This window comes from Piliocolobus tephrosceles, unplaced genomic scaffold, assembly GCF_002776525.5.
Source record: "Piliocolobus tephrosceles isolate RC106 unplaced genomic scaffold, ASM277652v3 unscaffolded_26929, whole genome shotgun sequence".
In the NCBI taxonomy this organism is placed as follows: domain Eukaryota; kingdom Metazoa; phylum Chordata; class Mammalia; order Primates; family Cercopithecidae; genus Piliocolobus; species Piliocolobus tephrosceles.
Window position 1 is genome coordinate 1 of NW_022309786.1, and position 5,085 is coordinate 5,085.

At 51.8% G+C, this 5,085-nt stretch overlaps 1 pseudogene; it reads left to right on the forward strand.

The window, feature by feature from the left end:
* Positions 1–783: 783 nt before the first annotated feature.
* LOC113221694 lies at positions 784–2,019 on the forward strand (annotated as a pseudogene).
* Positions 2,020–5,085: the final 3,066 nt, after the last annotated feature.

Below are 5,085 nucleotides of genomic sequence, written 5' to 3' on the forward strand. Positions count from 1 at the left end.
TTCGTCCAGAACAGTCCAACCTTTTATTGGTAATAGTGATAAAAGGGGCGCCGCCGTCATCTGTCTGGCTACTTCCTGCTGTTAAGGGGCGTCCTTAAGGTCGGGGCCTATGGTTGGTATGTGGACACACGGATGAAGAAACATTTGGTTGAAGGTGACGCGAGTGATTTCTTGCATCTTGACACCGAGAAACCGCTACCAGGAGAGTTACCCACGGCTTCGGCAAGGGTGATGGGGGTCCCCGAGTCTCGGCACCCTCAGCCGTCGACGTCCAAATGTAGGAGCTGGAAGGAGATCCCAGGATCCTGGGAAGGGTTGGGGGGGGGTGTCACGTTGGGACGTGGCACCCGTTCCCAGGGTGGGGCACTCCTGTGCCAGCCAAGGAGGATCCTGAAGAACATCCTGCAGCCCCAGGGCCTCTCCCGCCACCCACCCCCACCTCCGCCCCCGCCTGTTCCTGGTCCTGTGACGCTCCCTCCACCCCAGTTGGTCCCTGAAGGGACTCCTGGTGGGGGAGGACCCCCAACCCTGGAAGAGGATTTGACGGTTGTTAATTATCAACAGCAGTGATGAAGAGGAGGAGGAGGAAGAGGAGGAAGAGGAAGAAGAGGAAGAGGAAGAAGACTTTGAGGAAGAGGAAGAGGATGAAGAGGAATATTTGGAAGAGGAAGAAGAGGAGGGGAGTGTCACGAGCGTTGCAACCCATTCTTCCCAGGCCCCACCTCTTTTCGCCTCTCAGCTGGGATTTGTCCCGCCCACCGCCGCCAGCCAAGTTCCGTTTCCGGCTTGCTGGGCGCTAGAGTCCAGAAAGTGACCGCTGCCGTGGTCGCCATGGGGAAGTCGGAGTTTCTTACTCCCAAGGCTATCGCCAACAGGATCAAGTCCAAGGGCCTGCAGAAACTACGCTGGTATTGCCAGATGTGCCAGAAGCAGTGCCGGGAGGAGAATGGCTTTCAGTGTCACTGTATGTCCGCAGCTCATCAGAGACAACTATTGCTGGCTTCAGAAAATCCTCACCAGTTTCTGGATTATGTTTCAGAGGAATTCCGAAATGACTTTTTAGAACTTCTCAGGAGACGCTTTGGTACTAAAAGGGTCCACAACAACATTGTGTACGATGAATACATCAGCCACCGAGAGCACATCCATATCAATGCAACTCAGTGGGAAACTCTGACCGATTTTACTAAGTGGCTGGGCAGAGAAGGCTTGTGCAAAGTGGATGAGACACCAAAAGGCTGGTATATTCAGTACATAGACAGGGACCCAGAAACCATTCGCCGGCAACTGGAACTGGAGAAAAAGAGAAAGCAGGACCTTGATGATGAAGACAAAACTGCCAAATTGGTGGAAGAGCAAGTGAGAAGAGGCCTGGAAGGGAAGGAGCCAGAGGCCCCTACTTTTACGGAATTCAGCAGGGAAAAAACGATGAAGAGAAAGTCACGTTTAATTTGAGCCAAGGAGCATGCAGTTCATCCGGAGAAACGTCTTCCAAGTCAAGAACTCTGGGACCGAGTGCACTGAAGACAGTAGGAAGTTCAGCATCAGTGAAACGCAAAGAATCTGCCCAGAGCTCAGCTCAGTCCAAACCAAAGAAGAAAAAGAAATCTGCACTGGATGACATCATGGCGATTGAGGAGGAAAAGACAAGAACTGCCCGAACAGACCACTGGCTGCAGCCTGAAATTATTGTGAAAATGAAAACCAAAACACTGGGAGACAAATATCATAAGAAAAAAGGGTATCGTTAAGGAAGTCATTGACAAATACACAGCTGCTGTGAAGATGATTGAATCTGGAGACAAGCTGGCACTCGACCAGACTCATTTAGAGACAATCATTCCAGCACCAGGAAAAAGAATTCTAGCTTTAAAGGGAAGCTACAGAGGACATGAAGGTACCCTTGAATCCATCAATGAGAAGACTTTTTCGGCTACTATCGTCATTGAAGAAACTGGCCCTTTAAAAGGACGCAGAGTGGAAGGAATTCCATATGAAGACTTTTCTAAACTCGCCTGAGTTTGAAAATGTGTTCACAAGACATCAAAATCTGGAAGCATCAAATTGGTGGGTGTTCGCCAGGGCATTATGAGACTCTACTGTGTTAGGGTATTCTTTTGCATTAAAAAAACAGGGTTTGGAAAATATGACTGCATAGCCGTTCAGTTAGACTCTGAGAACAATTCAATTATGTCTCATGAAGTATCAAAACTGTGTAATTGTTTCCTTGTCAGTTTTGTTTCCTTTGTATTTTACTTGAAGAATTTATATCCTCATTAAACAATGTTATTATAAAGTGTTTCATAGATGACTATTTCGCATCATGTCATGGGAGGAAATCCTTCATACACTCTAAATTTATATTTTCCGTAGCAGAGTAGGAAAGTGGAACTGCTTTCCACTGATTGCTTTCGGTGGGAGCCCTTTCTAGCTGTGAATGAGGAACCAGTGCGCCAAGTAGTTGTTGACCAGGCCGCAATGAAGGAGTGGATTGGACGGAAGGCTAGCTCCAGAGAAGGACAGCAAAATAGAATAGGTGGCCCCGCTGTCGATTTAAAAATTAATTGTCTCACCCGCTACCGGGAGAGTTACCCACGGCTTCGGCAAGGGTGAGTGATGGGGGTCCCCGAGTGTCGGCACCCTCAGCTGTCGTCGTCCAAGTGTAGGAGCTGGAAGGAGCTCCCAGGATCCTGGGAAAGGGGGTCACGTTGGGACGTGGCGCCCGTTCCCAGGGTGGGACAATCATACTTCCAGTGTCCTTCCTGTTGGCAAGCAGGGCAGGGGGTTGCTGCTGGACGAGGGTGAGGACATTCACTGGCCCAATGTCCTGACGCCTTGCATGTATAGCAAGGCTGCGTTGGGGCTCGGGGACCTTGTGGACACCTGTTGGCATAGTGTCCTGCCTCACCGCACTTATAGCAGGCTCCTTCTCTAGCCTTGGAGTCTGCGGGGTGTGGGCTGTCTGGTCTGGGGTTACGACTGGGCTGTACAGCCGCTGCTAGGAGCTGTACTTTCTACTGGAGGCGAACCTGCCGTCTCCTCAGCCGTCTCCTCTCTGGAATTGTATTGGTGTCTGAGGACCATCCTCTACCTTTTGAAGATTTTTACAAATGTCAGGAGCTGATTGAAAAATGAAGGAGGAGTGTAGGGCGGGGGTGAGGGTACGGGGAGACAGAAGGAAACCCTAGGTTCCTTTCCGGCTACACAGAAAGGCATAAAGACTCCTCTTTTGCGGGTGCCTGCGAGCCGGCGTCCTTGGCCAGTCTAACCTGAACCAAAGAACACCGGCTACACAAGTCGGGACGAGAGCGTAAGGCCCAAAAGCCTTGTCTGTCATGAATTTCGGACCCCTTGCCTAGCCGCTGGCAGAAATTGCTGAGGTCGATCAGAACATAACGGTCTAAAGTGCCCTCTGGTGGCCAGTGAGACTGCTGATCTAGTTTGTATTGGGGCCACGCCACAGTGGAAAAGGAAAACTGACCGCTGTAAGTCAGGTTTATGAAATGGGCTAGGAGGCACCCTAAAGGTGTGCTCTTTAGAAATTGGAACTGGGGGTTTCCCATTTGTTTCCTCTTTACTTACACAATGGAGATCTCTGCCTGGCCTCCAAGCGTCCTTTGAAATCACCAGAGACAGACTGGAGGCTCTTGGAGCCAAGGTGGAGATGACCTTCAGGCGATGGACGTCTCCGTCCTGAACGGGAGCAGCTTTTCTAGGAGTGGAAGGGCAATAGGCAGGGCACGGGCATGTCGGGGAGGGGAGGGGCTCCGCAGGTGCAACCAGGTAAATCTTGGTCTCTTCGGATTGACATCACCTGGCGCATGCCTGATTACTCTAGACCTTCCCGGGCGCCGGCTGCATTTTCACGCACACGGGAAAGAAATGTTGGTGATGAAGAACCCGGAAATGCGCCATCTTGCCTCCGTTCGTCCAGAACAGTCCAACCTTTTATTGGTAATAGTGATAAAAGGGGCGCCGCCGTCATCTGTCTGGCTACTTCCTGCTGTTAAGGGGCGTCCTTAAGGTCGGGGCCTATGGTTGGTATGTGGACACACGGATGAAGAAACATTTGGTTGAAGGTGACGCGAGTGATTTCTTGCATCTTGACACCGAGAAACCGCTACCAGGAGAGTTACCCACGGCTTCGGCAAGGGTGATGGGGGTCCCCGAGTCTCGGCACCCTCAGCCGTCGACGTCCAAATGTAGGAGCTGGAAGGAGATCCCAGGATCCTGGGAAGGGTTGGGGGGGGGTGTCACGTTGGGACGTGGCACCCGTTCCCAGGGTGGGGCACTCCTGTGCCAGCCAAGGAGGATCCTGAAGAACATCCTGCAGCCCCAGGGCCTCTCCCGCCACCCACCCCCACCTCCGCCCCCGCCTGTTCCTGGTCCTGTGACGCTCCCTCCACCCCAGTTGGTCCCTGAAGGGACTCCTGGTGGGGGAGGACCCCCAACCCTGGAAGAGGATTTGACGGTTGTTAATTATCAACAGCAGTGATGAAGAGGAGGAGGAGGAAGAGGAGGAAGAGGAAGAAGAGGAAGAGGAAGAAGACTTTGAGGAAGAGGAAGAGGATGAAGAGGAATATTTGGAAGAGGAAGAAGAGGAGGGGAGTGTCACGAGCGTTGCAACCCATTCTTCCCAGGCCCCACCTCTTTTCGCCTCTCAGCTGGGATTTGTCCCGCCCACCGCCGCCAGCCAAGTTCCGTTTCCGGCTTGCTGGGCGCTAGAGTCCAGAAAGTGACCGCTGCCGTGGTCGCCATGGGGAAGTCGGAGTTTCTTACTCCCAAGGCTATCGCCAACAGGATCAAGTCCAAGGGCCTGCAGAAACTACGCTGGTATTGCCAGATGTGCCAGAAGCAGTGCCGGGAGGAGAATGGCTTTCAGTGTCACTGTATGTCCGCAGCTCATCAGAGACAACTATTGCTGGCTTCAGAAAATCCTCACCAGTTTCTGGATTATGTTTCAGAGGAATTCCGAAATGACTTTTTAGAACTTCTCAGGAGACGCTTTGGTACTAAAAGGGTCCACAACAACATTGTGTACGATGAATACATCAGCCACCGAGAGCACATCCATATCAATGCAAC